Here is a 14,595-nt window from a genome sequence, read left to right on the forward strand (position 1 = left end):
ATTATAAACCTATATGCTGATGCATTCAAAAACGGACCCAAGTCTGACGAATCTGATATCATCTAATCAGTTAAACCTGTTTTCTCTCAGGAATCAGATCTATTTGGTAGTATCACAAATCCCATGAAAAGTCTATACTTGACTACGAACGAAATGTTTAAAGCTATTGATAAAAGAGGGACGAAAGATACCAAAGGGACAGTCAAACTCATAAATCTAAAACAAACTGACAACGCCATGGCTAAAAATGAAAAAAGACAAACAAACAACAGCACACACGACACAACATAGAAAACTAAAAAATAAACAACACGAACCCCACCAAAAAACTAGGGGTGATCTCAGGTGCTCCGGAAGGATAAGCAGATCCTGTTCCACATGCGGCACCCGTCGTGTTGCTTATGTGATAACAAATCCGGTAAATGGTCTAATTCGGTAGGTCACATTCATGAAAGGGAAGGGGATTGTAGTTACGATGTAAGGAACATATCCGATATCATTTGAGAAACGGTTATTCCATAACGGTCAACCAACTCGTGATGGCGTCCGTAAGATAAAGTAGTGCCTGAACGAAGCATCAAAGGCCTACAAAGAATCCGTGAACTTTGGCGGATATATTTAGACGACAAAAAGGAGAGGAAACTTTTAGTGTCTAATGGCTTAGAACTTCGTGGTAGGATAGTATTATAAAAAGGAGGGATGGTATGATTGCCAATGAGACAACTATAAGTCTACTCAAGAAATCCAAGAGATAGGTCATATGAAAACTCAACAGGTACCAAGATTCGTGTCAAAGATATACCTCTCTCAGCAGATGATGGACAGATTCTAAGAGTGCTGGAGAGGTACAAATGTGTCATAATGAAACATTTCAGAGAACGACTTCGATATGAAAACAGGATAACTTACTGTCAAACTGGAGACCGCATTGTGATATGTCAAGGTACATTAGAGGAACCGATCCCAAAAAACATACCTTTCGGTAAATATAGAGGAACCGTGCTATACAGAGGTAAAAATGACAGCATTGCAAAATGTAACAAATGCATGGAATTGGGTCATGGCGCTTCGCAATGCCAAAATGACTGGAAATGTCGAAATTGTAGTGAATCTGGACACAAGCAGATAGATTGCACTAAAATTGATTCAGTTGAAGGTGAATGCATACCGCACAACAACACAGAATATAATGAAGATGATACTAGTTATTATCCATCGCATAAGTCAAACTCAGAGTCAGATAACAATGACGACATAAACGACGATGAGACGCAACATCCATAAGGTGATGCACAACCAGATGACTTGTTAAACTGCACTATAGACAAATCGCAGTCAATCCTCACAACTACCACTACAGATAAAACAAATGCAGCGTCACAAAAAATTGATCCAACAGCAGCTAGATCTAGAGTTTTTCCAGCACGTAAATCAGGCCCAACAAACAAACACGCTAATTCTGATCATGTCAAACAAAGCAGGAATACGGGTCAAAAAGCAAATGACGCAATTTATGCAAGTCACAAATCAGGAATCCCGTTCAACAAAAAAAATGAAAATAAACAAGTCAATACGCCAGGAAAATCAATTTCGGGACGTGGCATCGAAAAGTCACCAGTGACACCAACTGAGCAATTACACGATGGAACCCGTAATAATGAAAACAAAAGATCAAAAATTGCTTCCTAGACGTCATGCCAGAGATAAAGACCAGAATACTATGCAGACTTTTTCTTTTTAATATAAAATAAAAAAAAAAAAGTATAAAAAAAAAATCATGAATTTGTACATATTATTTTTAGTTTTTTCATAAGTTTATATGTATATTTTGATGGCATCTTCTCATACTTTATGTTTTCTTCCATAAAGATAAATACTCAAAATCATTCAACTCCTCGTCACTCAATGGTGTGACCATTCCAGTCACTGAAAAAATAGATATAAATAGAGGTCCTAAAGGCAGGGGATACTGGAAATTGAATAGCAGTATATTAGATAATGAAGACTATGTGAAAACAATTTCTAATTTGATAACCAATTATAAAAATAAAAGTATAAATTATCCCGATCTCGACCTACTATGCGATAACTTTAAAACTGAGGTAAGAGATATTTCAATTAATTGTCGCAAATCTAAAGCTAAGGAAAATAGAAATAAAATAAACATTTTAGAAAAAGACTTACAAAGATTTAATACTCTAGTTGATACTGAAAATAACTATATACAACTAAAACAAGTTTATTGCAAACAATAGAATATACAGAAGAAAAATTAGGAAAGCTTTACTATGAAAAAATAAAGAGTAAACAATTAGAGCTAAAGCAAAATGGGTGGAAGAGGGTGAAAGAAAACACGTCAACAAATCCAAACTTACAAGAAACACAAAATTATTTAAATGATATTAAAAAACATAAAAAATTAAGTGAAAGTGAAAGTGATGCTTGCGAAGGAGAAATAACTGAAGAAGAATGCACAGAAGCTATATTTAAAATGAAACTAAACCGTGCCCCAGGATTAGATGGACTACATTTTAAATGTTGAATTTTACAGAAAGTTTTGGGTAGAATTAAAAACTTTAATAGAATCAACATTTAACTATTGCTATACTAAAGGACAATTTTCCAACACACAAAAAATAGGCGTTATATCACTCAGTTATATATAAAAAAAAAGACCCATTGTCGCTTGAAAATAATCGACCGATAACACTTTTAAATTATGATGTTAAACTTCTGGCATATGCCTTGGCGCAAAGACTTAAACCGCTACTTCATAAACTGGTACATTCAGATAAAAAAGGATACATAAAAAATAGGTACATTGGTTTCAACATTAGACAGATACAAGATACTATTGACTATTCAGAAAATCTCAAAATGGATGGAGCTGTCTTATTTTTAGATTTTAGCAAAGCTTTTAACATAAAGAGTAGATCTTTATGTTTGAAACACTAAACAAATTTTGTTTTAAAGAAAGTTTTTTAAAATGGATTCAACTTATGTATTCAGATATTAAGGGATGCATAACTAATAATGGCTGGGTATGAAGTCGCTTTAAAGCATTCCGTGGTATTAAACAAGGTTGTCCGCTATCTTCGTTACTTTTTGTTCTTGCTGTAGAAATAATGGCTATAAAGATTAGAGAACATATAAATATTAAAGGATTAGAAATTAAGCTAGAAAGCAGCACTAATACCCTATCAATATGTCAATTAGCAGACTATACTACTCTGTTCCTACAATTTAAACAGGATATTACAGTTGCATTAAATTTAATTGAAACATTTGGTAACTTTTCTGGCCTTAAACTTAATAGAACTAAAACTGAAGTAATATGGCTTGGCAAATTAAAGCACTGCAAAGAAAAATATGAAAATATTAATTGGAGTAATAAACCTATCAAAAGTTTGGGAATTTATTTAACTAAATCTTTAATTCTACCAAACTTAACATATATAGCATCAAATACTGTAATACCAAAAGATTTGCTACAAAAATTTAAAAACCTCATATACAATTATATATGGAATGGTAAAAGAGATAAAATTAAAAGATCAACTCTTATAACAGAGTACAAAAAGGGGGAATTAAAATGATCGACATTGATATTTTAATAAAATCCATACACATAGGCTGGATAACAAAATTATTCAATACCGAAACGGACAATTGGACAGTTATACCAAGATTTTATTTAAATAAATTTGGTAATAACTTGATCATATTTCTAATGAATCTAAAAAATATAAATGATCTAGAGAAAACAATTTTCAAAAGTGTTCCAGAATTTTACCAAGAATTAATTGAAACTTGGATTAGTGTTAAAGGAGGTGGGTCATCATTCCCACATGACTTTCTACAAATAAGAAAACAATTTATATGGGGAAATAATTTTATCAGACTAAATGGAAAATGTTTATTTTTTGAAGAGTGAGTAAAAAGCAATTTGTTTTTCATAAATGATATCATAGATGATAGAGGTCAAATTTCAGAAACATATATACTTTCTAAACTAAAAACTAAACAAGATTGGATCAGGCAGATATCTTGCTTTAAAAAGCAATACCAAAGCAATGGCTTACCATAATAAATCAAGGTAATTCAATTAAAGCTAAAGTTAATATTCATGAAACTATAAATAGTCTTAAAATCATGCTTAATAAAGAAATCAATTCTAAAATGAGTACAAAACAAATTTATAACATTATTATAAATAAAAACAAACCAGACAAACCTATAGGAGTTATAATGTGGGGAAAATTGTTTGCCGAAACCTTTGCTTCAAACTAGAAAAATTTTTCAACTTCATTTTTAACTACTTACCTGACAATAAACTGAAAATGTGTAGATGGAATTTAATTCACTATAAACTTCCATGCAATGATTTATTAGTAAAATGGAAAATACTCACAGATAATAAATGTAATCATTGCAGTATAAAAGAAGATTATGAACATTTTTATTTGTCTTGCAGTTACAACAGTGATTTTATATAAAAAATATTGAACCTTCTTAAATTTATAGGTTTCAATGAAAGCATTTTTTATATGGAAAATCTTATAGTAGGATATAAAAAAACTGATGAAGCTTACTATGAAACAAACTTCCTTTTGACTGTAATATTTTTTTCTATCTACAAATCATATTACATCTCTGACTCAAAGAGAACAAAAATAGATATCTTTAAAATATTCAAGGCAGAAATAAAATATATAGTTGAAGGTAATAATGTAATTAAAAGAAAAAAACAGTAAATTGATTATAAAAACCCTAAACTACATGAATGATCATAAATATTAATAAATATCCCTGAGGTCACATGACCCAAGTATTAAGTCAGGTGACAATAATGTACTTTAACATCTAACACATGTTAGAAAAAATAATAATAAATTATTCAATATTGTATAATACACACTTTTTTGTCTTCTTCTTTTACTTTTTATTTTATTTTATTTTTCACAACTTTGTGTTGTACACTCTAATGTTGTATATAATCATGTTTACCTGAGTAGTTTAGATATATGATCATATATGATCTTAGTCTAAAATACCACAGTTTTCAAATAAGTTAAAACTTCAATTATGATTCAAAACATCACGTAAATTATGGTAAACTTATTATCATGGAAGTATTATATTGACAGGAACTCTAACGAAAAATTAGCACATTCCCATCCCACTGATTTCTTTAAGAAAATAAAAAGTTCCGACTCAGTGTGTCAAGTACGTGATAACTCCTTTGTGGGGTATCTGTGATGCCGCCTTCGCCTGTTCTTTTAACTGAAGCTGGTCTTATCACGTGATTTGATATCGATTGTCTTTATATCTACCTACCAATGCAAATAAACACGGAAACTCCCGTGGTTATTTGTGTATCGCCACATGAATAACAACACCTGTTTCCGTTCAATAAATGAAGAACAACGCTGAAAAGATCGGAGAAATTGGTCCATATTTAACAGAATGACATAAGAAAATTAACTGCATTCGGAAAGAGGGCAAGCTTATTTTTAGTTTTGTTGAGTATGTTTTAATCATTGGAACTTTGAAATCTGGAAATATCCGATTATGAAAATTACATTATTCTGAAGTAGAGTGTTTTCAGAAAATAATGTGATGCGCTTGTAGTGTGCCAGATGGTGCCAGATAACTCAAATTTTAAGTTACAGATTGTAAACTTTTATCGAGTGTTTCACAAATATTTATGGTCTTCTCTATCGTAAAATGTTATCAAATTATTTATCAAATATGTTTTAAAGACTAAAAGAGGTTAATAATTACACGCATGTGATGACCTCTACATAGCAATATCAGGTAACGAGACATGCAGATGAAGTGTTACACCTTTAATGATAATTACAAAGTTGCAAACAACCTTAACCATTCAACCTAGTTCGATATTACTCGATCTGACGTCTGACAGATTTATTTTTACGGATGGCTTTTAATATTTCTGGATGCATTTAAAGAACGATCACCATGATGGGCTCTAAGCAGTTTGATTTTTTTTTATCATGGAAACAAATTTAAAATTTATTTATGTGTTTAAAAGCTTAACAGTTCTGAAACATCTTACACCGTATGCTAAGCAATTTATGTTTCTGTTTCTTGTTAAATTGCATGAAATATTTGCCATTGGACTTTCAGTAAACAATAAATCAAAATATTATTTTTTTTTCGGATCGAAGCTCTTTAACTCCGTCCCCCCGGCCAACTTTTGGATTACATTTTTGTTGGAAATTCTTTCATTAAACACTTCATTAAAATATTTGTCCAAGTAAGCAGTAAAACCTGACAACAATTACTGATAAAAACTTTTCCGTTTACTTACATGAGTGTTTTATAATCTTTAAAAATGCGGTACGCGATCTTTCACGATCCGAAAAATCAACTTTTGTGTAAATAGTTCTTTATTTATCAAGTTTCAGATTATCTTTATACAAAATAACTATGAGAACCATTTGATTAATTCAAATAGAATGCCCTTATTCGGATAAAGTAGTTTTTTTTCTAGTCGAATTTGTGAAAAAATCATGTTTGTTTACATTTTTTATGTCATTGAAATGTCGAGAAGCAATCTGCCTTTTGTTGTTTTGTAATAACAATGTACTTTTAAAACTGGATATTCTCACATACTGATCATAATGTTGAACCATTTTGACAGACAGTTTTGTGAAAAAATCATGTTTGTTTACATTTTTGACAGACAGTTATGTTTTGTCGTTAATTTGTCTGTGTAATTAATTAAATTATAATATTTATTGACCCTTCATATGTCTTCTCGATTAAATGTCTTTCACGATCCGTTACCAGAACTTTCTCGATCGTCTCTCAATACTTGACCGCCGTTAGATATTCTTTCACAATCATTTCTCTCGTTAAACCGAATGACACCCGTGGTGTTAGTCGAAGTTGAATTTATTTTACATTTCATTTTCTGACAATATCAATACTTTGAAATGCTTAAACCTATTGAGGATGTTGACTTATCTAGCTTTTCTCAATACTAATAACACATATAGATTATGATATAATTGAAGAATAATTTGAACGTCTTCGTAGCATCAGATCTTTCCCGATCCTTTTCACGATCTTTAAAAATGCGGTACGCGATATTTCACGATCCGAAAAATAATTTTTTGTGTAAATATTTCTTTATTTATCAAGTTTCAGATTATGTTTATACAAAATAACTATGAGAACCATTTGATTAATTCAAATAGAATGCCCTTATTCGGATAAAGTAGTTTTTCTAGTCGAATTTGTGAAAAAATCATGTTTGTTTACATTTTCTATGTCATTGAAATGTCGAGAAGCAATCTGCCTTTTGTTGTTTTGTAATAACAATGTACTTTTAAAACTGGATATTTTCACATACTGATCATAATGTTGAACCATTTTGACAGACAGTTTTGTTTTTACGTTAATTTGTCTGTGTAATTTATTAAATTAGAATATTTATTGACCTTTCATATGTCTTCTCGATTAAATATCTTTCACGATCCGTTACCAGAACTTTCACGATCCGTTACCAGAACTTTCTCGATCGTCTCTCAATACTTGACCGCCGTTAGATATTCTTTCACAATCATTTCTCTCGTTAAACCGAATGACACCCGTGGTGTTAGGCGAAGTTGAATTTAAGTGGATTTGACTGTTCGATTTAGGTTCATTTGAGTTTTAAAGCGCCCCATTTTTGAAGTATACATTTATACATACCTTTTTATATTTCGGTCTTATGTTGTACTGTTACACCACTGTCCCAGGTTAGTGGGAGGGTGGGATCCAGTTAAATGCAGTGGTTGTCGTTTGTTGATGTGTTATATGTTTGGTTTTCGTTCATTGTTTGTACATAGATTTGGCCGTTAGTTTTCTCGTTTGATTTTTTTTTACATTTGTCATTTCGGGGCCTTTTGTAGCTGACTATGTGGTATTGGCTTTAATTATTGTTGAAGACCGTAAGGTAACCTATAGTTGTTAATTTATGTGTCATTTAGTCTCTTGTGGAGAGTTGTCTCATTGGCAATTATACCACATCTTCTTTTTTATAATCATTGGCTTTCACACTTTTGGGTTTGGCCATGCATGATAAAAGTAACTACAGCTTAGGGGGTTCAGATCCACGATATTTATAATGTTGTTCAAACTATTATTTTCATTTTCATATGCACTAAATACATGAAATAATTTGATTTTGTATGTCACATGTGACTGGCCGAAAGATATTTGTCTATCAGCTCATAGACATAATTTTTATACTACATGCTGAATTTGTAAATTTTATTTTAAAAAGTGGTATTCAGATTCTTATTTTCATAGAATTTATTTTTTGAACTTAAATGGATCTACATTAAAATCAAATCAAATCAAATCAAATAATTTTATTGGTTTATATTCCAAAACAGGAATGATACCTATATACCTTTATATAACAGGTATATAGGGGAAAAATCTGAGACGAGTGCCTGTGATATACAGAGACATATTAATGACAACTATTAATGTTAACCATGTTACCTGTTGATTTTGTTGTAGACAACACTTTATTTCAGAATTTAAACAAATCGGTCCGAGTGTCAATGTTATTTTTTTGAAAACGAAAAGGACGTGTAGCATACATACTTGTTATGGTGGTCTCTATGATGAGTTGATTGTATAACAGTATACATTTGACTGTATTTACAGAAGACGACAAAAACATGAAAGTTATCCCAGGCATAGATTACCTTAGTCGTATTTGGCACAACTTTTTGGAATTTTGGATCCTCAATGCTCTTCAACTTTGTACTTGTTTGGCTGTATAAATATTTTGATATGAGCGTCACTGATGAGTCTTGTGAAGACGAAACGCGCGTCGGCGTACTAACTTATAATCCTGGTACCTTTGATAACTATATAGATGCATCTTTCGCATCAGCACATTTTTATTTACTTACAAAATAAGTATGTTGCCTCTTTACTTTACAATACTGAATGAATAAACAAGATGTGGTATGATTTCCGATGAGACAAATATCTACCAGTGGTTGATTAGTCTTATGTAATTTAAATGATGATTCAGATATTTATAGTTGATCTACATAGAGATAGAATTTTATACTAAAACCACCTCACCTATTTAGGCATCAGTATTTCAATGCGACTGTCATACAAGTGAGAGGTTTAACTAGGTATAAACCAGATTAAATCCACCAATTTTCTAGCTAAAAAATGCTTGTACCAAGTCAGGAAAATTACAGTTGTTATCCATTCGTTTGGTGTGTTTGAGCTTTTGATTTTGCCATTTGATTACGGAGTTTCCGTTTTGAATTTTCCTCGGAGTTCGGTATTTGCGTTATTTTTCATGTTTTTAGCTCACATGGCCAAGTGAGCTTTTCACATCACTTTTCACATCACTTTGCGTCCGTCGTCCGTCGTCGTTAACTTTTACAAAAATCTTCTCCTCTGGAACTACTGGGCCAAATTAAACCAAACTTGGCCACAATCATCATTGGGGTATCTAATTTAAAAAATGTGTCCGGTGACCCGGCCAACCAACCAAGATGGCCGCCATGGTTAAAAATAGAACATAGGGGTAAAATGCAGTTTTTGGCTTATAACTCAAAAACGAAAGCATTTAGAGCAAATCTGGGGTAAAGTTGTATATCAGGTCAACATCTATTTTCCCTGAAATTTTCAGATGAATCGGACAACCCATTGTTAGGTTGCTGCCCCTGAATTGGTAATTCTAAGGAAATTTTGACTTTTTTTGTTATTATCTTGAATATTATTGAAGATAGAGATAAACTGTAAACAGCAATAATGTACAACAAAGTAAGACCTAAAAATAAGTCAACATGACCAAAATGGTCAATTGACCCCCTTAAGGAGTTATTGTCCTTTATAGTCAATTTTTAACAGTTTTCATAAAATTTGTAAATATTTACTAACATTTTCCACTGAAACTTAACTGGGCCAAGTTCATTATAGATACAGATAATTGTAAGCAGCAAGAATGTTCAGTAAAGTAAGATGTACAAACACATCACCATCACCAAAACACAATTTTGTCATGAATCCATCTGCGTCCTTTGTTTAATATTCACATAGACCAAGATGAGCGACACAGGCTCTTTAGAGCCTCTAGTTTTGTTAAATTACGATAAAGATTTAAAGTATATGGCGTACTTACAATGCTTTATATTCTAATCAATACCTGAACTCACGAGTCATAAACAGTCTGTGGAATTTAAACTTACTATCAATATAGAAATGTGCATATCGATATTTTCACTAGTATATACATTCGTCTTCCTTGTGAATCAAATATTTATACCAGATTTATTTCTATATTTTTTGTCATTTTGGGTTAAAATACCTTGCATGTTAAAATCATTTGAAACGTTAGGGATTAAAATGTTGATGGTCTTATCAAGACTTGTTATAACCTTTCTCAACACGTTTATCAATCCTGCCAAAAAAAAAAAAACACCTTCTAACTAATTTGTCTTGTATCACCACCAATGTGTCTTATGTCATGACACTTAAAGCAGGTATACAAACATTACAACCTTCTTTTTTCTCTTTGATATCTCTATTGTTGGACGTTTCAGATGACAGATGTGACCAATCCAATACTGTATTTAATATCTTTCATGGGGTGTTTCTGTAAATTTTGTTATCTAACTTACAAGTCTTAACCTGGCTAAAATATGTGCTTGACCCAAGTCAGGAGCCTGTAATTCAGCGGTTGTCGTTTGTTGCTGTGATATACATTGTTTTTGTTCATTTTGTTGAACATAAACTGGGCAGTGAGTTTTCTCGTTTGAATTATTTTATATTTGTCATTTCGGGACTTTTTATAGTTGACTATGCAATATGGTCTTTGCGTATTGTTGAAGGCCGTACGGTGACAAATAGTTGTTAATTTCTGAGTTATTTGGTCCCTTGTGAAGAGTTGTCTCATTGGCAATCTCAACACTTTTTTTATATTTTAAAAAACATTTGATGACGATACATTTAACTCGAATTATCTAGTTTAGAACAAATTATAAGTTATTTCAAATTGGTATTTTTACAAGTTGTTTGACTTATATATTTACTTAATTTAAGGTAGCACAATAAAAAGTTTTTATAATTCCAACTCCCAAGTTTTAAAATGCTTTAACTTTCTTACTTATGCTTGAAAATTTATAAAAGTGGTAGTTATGGATAGCTAACAGATTACTCTTTCAAATTAATGCTATGTTAGTATTATGCAACAGTTATGTAACCAATTATAATTTTAACTGTGTCTTAAATATTCCCCCCCCCCACATTTCCACTTTCAATTGGAATTAGCTTCTGCATAGGTGTTCCTAGAGGGTTGATTTTATTATGTGTTGTTCCTATGGCCATTATCTACAAAAGGGTGTCTCAGATTTCAGATAAAATGTATAGAACAAATTTTACACCTAATTAAACATTATCTTCTTTAATGTAGTTAGGATGTTCGAACTAATTAGAGATTTATGAGAGAATGGAATACCATAGGGACAATTTGAGACACCCTTTTGAAGCCCATGATGTGTTGATTAAGATTTCGTTAACATTTTCTGTATAGTTAAAGAGATGATAGAGCTGAATTCATTCATGTGAACTGACCGAGATTTTGCCACTAATTACATAATAATTGATTACATAATGATTGCATAATAAAAATATTGCATTCATTTAAAAGATTTATCTTTTATTTATCTGTATATACCTCTTTTATTATTTTTTATGCATTCATAAGAAAGTGACAGCATTTTAAAGGTTAGTGATTGGAAGTAAAAAAATCTTTGTATTGTGATACCTTAAACAGAAGTTATAACAGTATGATCGATCGCTTTATATTCTTTTTACAAGTGGTTATATGAACAACCACAAAACATCGAGCGATTTTACTAAATTATAATCCTGGTACCTTTGATAACTTTTTACACCACTGGGTCGATGCCACTGCTGGTGGACGTTTCGTCCCCGAGGGTATCACCAGCCCAGTAGTCAACACTTCGGTGTTGACATGAAAATTAATATTGTGGTCATTTTATTAAATTTCCTGTTTACAAAACTTAGAAATTTTCCAAAAACTAAGGATTTTCTTATCCCAGGTATAGATTATATAGATTACCATAGCCGCTTTTGGCACCACTTTTTGGAATTTTGGATGCTCAATGCTCTTCAACTTTGTACTTTTTTTGCTTTATAAATATTTTGATATGAGCGTCACTGATGAGTCTTATGTAGACGAAACGTGCGTCTGGCGTACTAAATTATAACCCTGTTACCTTTGATAACTACTAAACTAGATGCAACACACGATATTGTGGTAAAGTAATCATGATTTGCATACATGAATATTCATATTCATATTTACCTTTTTGTAGCGCGCTTTGAAAAATCAATTACAATGTCTTTTTATAAAATGAGTTGTTTTTTCCTCTAAATTATAGAATACATTATGATTTATTCATCTATTTAGTATACATAAGATAACAATCCTGCGCGTCTGACACTGCTTTTCCAGATTTACCTCAATTAGAAACCCTCTTACCCTAACGCATTTTAACACTATGCTGAAATACTTCAATATTGCTGGAGCTTATAGACCCAACTGTACATAAAAATAATTGGTACTTCAGAGAAACATTTCCCGAAGGAGTACACACAAATAGCTTTATCGTTTCTCGATTCATCAAACGAAAAAGATTTAAAGATGCCGATTTTTAATTTACTTGAAAGTTTTATTCTCGACTATCAGTTCATAAATTAACAGGAATAGAATAATACATCAAAGGATAACAGGAACTATTCCCAATCAAATTAACAGTTTTCTGCCTTTACCAACAACAAACCGACGGACATCCCCAACAAAAAGGATTTACTAACTCCAACAAGCATTAGCGAAAGATATAATGTCAAAATGGCCACACTAGGTAAAGGTTCCGAAAATTGCAGCCAACCAAAACCAAATGCAGAAAAGAAAAGAAAACACGTTGTTTCGACGTAACCATAACAAAAAAAAAACCCCGACATTTCCTTATTTGTTTCCTTTTTTTATCAATTGATCCAACTCCAATTCATTCAAATTTTAGATATTGTTTTTCATATTGACAACTTTTACGATTATGATAATAGGAAAAAGTGACAGAAGCAATTAAAAGTATTAATCTATATTAAAAAATAAATGAGTTATTACCGGAAAAATGCATATATGACTTGAATAATTTATTGTCACGCCCACCAAAACTAAATATATTATACAAAATCTCTGATTTAAAAACATGTACTGCAACATTGTGTCTAGTATCTTATATCGAAGACTGCAAACTTTCAAATGTAACTTTTGCAAGGACCACAATTGTTAGCTGTTCAAATGAGTCAGACATACGACAAGTAAGAAGGATGCCCAGTTGGGTATGTTAGTGTTTGTAATTTTTTCATTATTATGTTACCCACAACGAATGTAAGGTGCCAAATTATTATGATACGTTGTTTTATTTTAACATTTTATTACCGCACTGTTTTTCCGCGGTAGTTCTTGGAAATGGAACAATCTTTTTTACCAGAAAGTTATTTGAAGTTGTGCACTTGCATTTGCAATTTTCAAGATGCCACGGTTACTATAGAAACTTCAAAAATGTCAAAATCGGAATTTTTTCTCAAATGGATGAAACTTTATAGTAATAATACGTGTAGATGTGATTTTGAAATACAAAGCGGCTGCTACTATATCAACGAAAGAGCAAAAATGCAAAAACATCAACATTGTTCATATCCTAATGAAACGTTAGAGAGATATGATCTGTCATGCTAATATACCTTGGATTCATTATTATTCGTTGAATACCAATTTTCGTGACTTTCGTGGGTCCAGGTCAACTACGAAATTACATGTTCAACTAATTACAAATTCTCTATCGGCATGTACGCAGACTTCGTCAAACCACGAAATTAGATATTCACGAACATGGAAGATTTCTTTAATCCACGAAAATTTGTACCCACGAAAATACATGAATCCACCGTATGCAGTCATTGTTAAAATAAATGAAAAAAGTGTCTGTACAAAAGACACATGTCTACATCAGTTTTTGCTTGCAATTAAATCTAGTGTCTTGTCTGTTTTTTTTGTTGTTGTTGATAAAAAGAATCGAAACACGTATTTATTATAAATCTATGAAGTTAAATGAATATTCATGATAGCAAATTATAAAATAACTTTTTTTGTAATTCAAGAACAGATAGATGAAAAAAAAAATGAACGAACTAAAAATTGTTCTAATTTCAGTTGTCAATTAACTTATCAGTTATCCTCCTATCAAGGGCAACATTGGTCTTATTAACCAAGAAAAAGCTTGAGTCATTCATTTTGGTTCAACAGAAACCATTCAAAACTCACAAAGAAAATAAAAAGGGTTGAGTTATAGATATTTCATATCTATTTGATACTTTTGCGGTGTTGTAAATTATACTATAGCTTTTGTTTAAAGCTCTGGCCTTAACATCACGAGACAAGGTCTAATGAGGATACCGGTAAGAGTGTAACAACTTCCATGTCTTTTATTGTCATTTTTGGGGCGTATAAGT

This window comes from Mytilus galloprovincialis, chromosome 9 (genome assembly GCF_965363235.1).
Source record: "Mytilus galloprovincialis chromosome 9, xbMytGall1.hap1.1, whole genome shotgun sequence".
Lineage (NCBI taxonomy): Eukaryota > Metazoa > Mollusca > Bivalvia > Mytilida > Mytilidae > Mytilus > Mytilus galloprovincialis.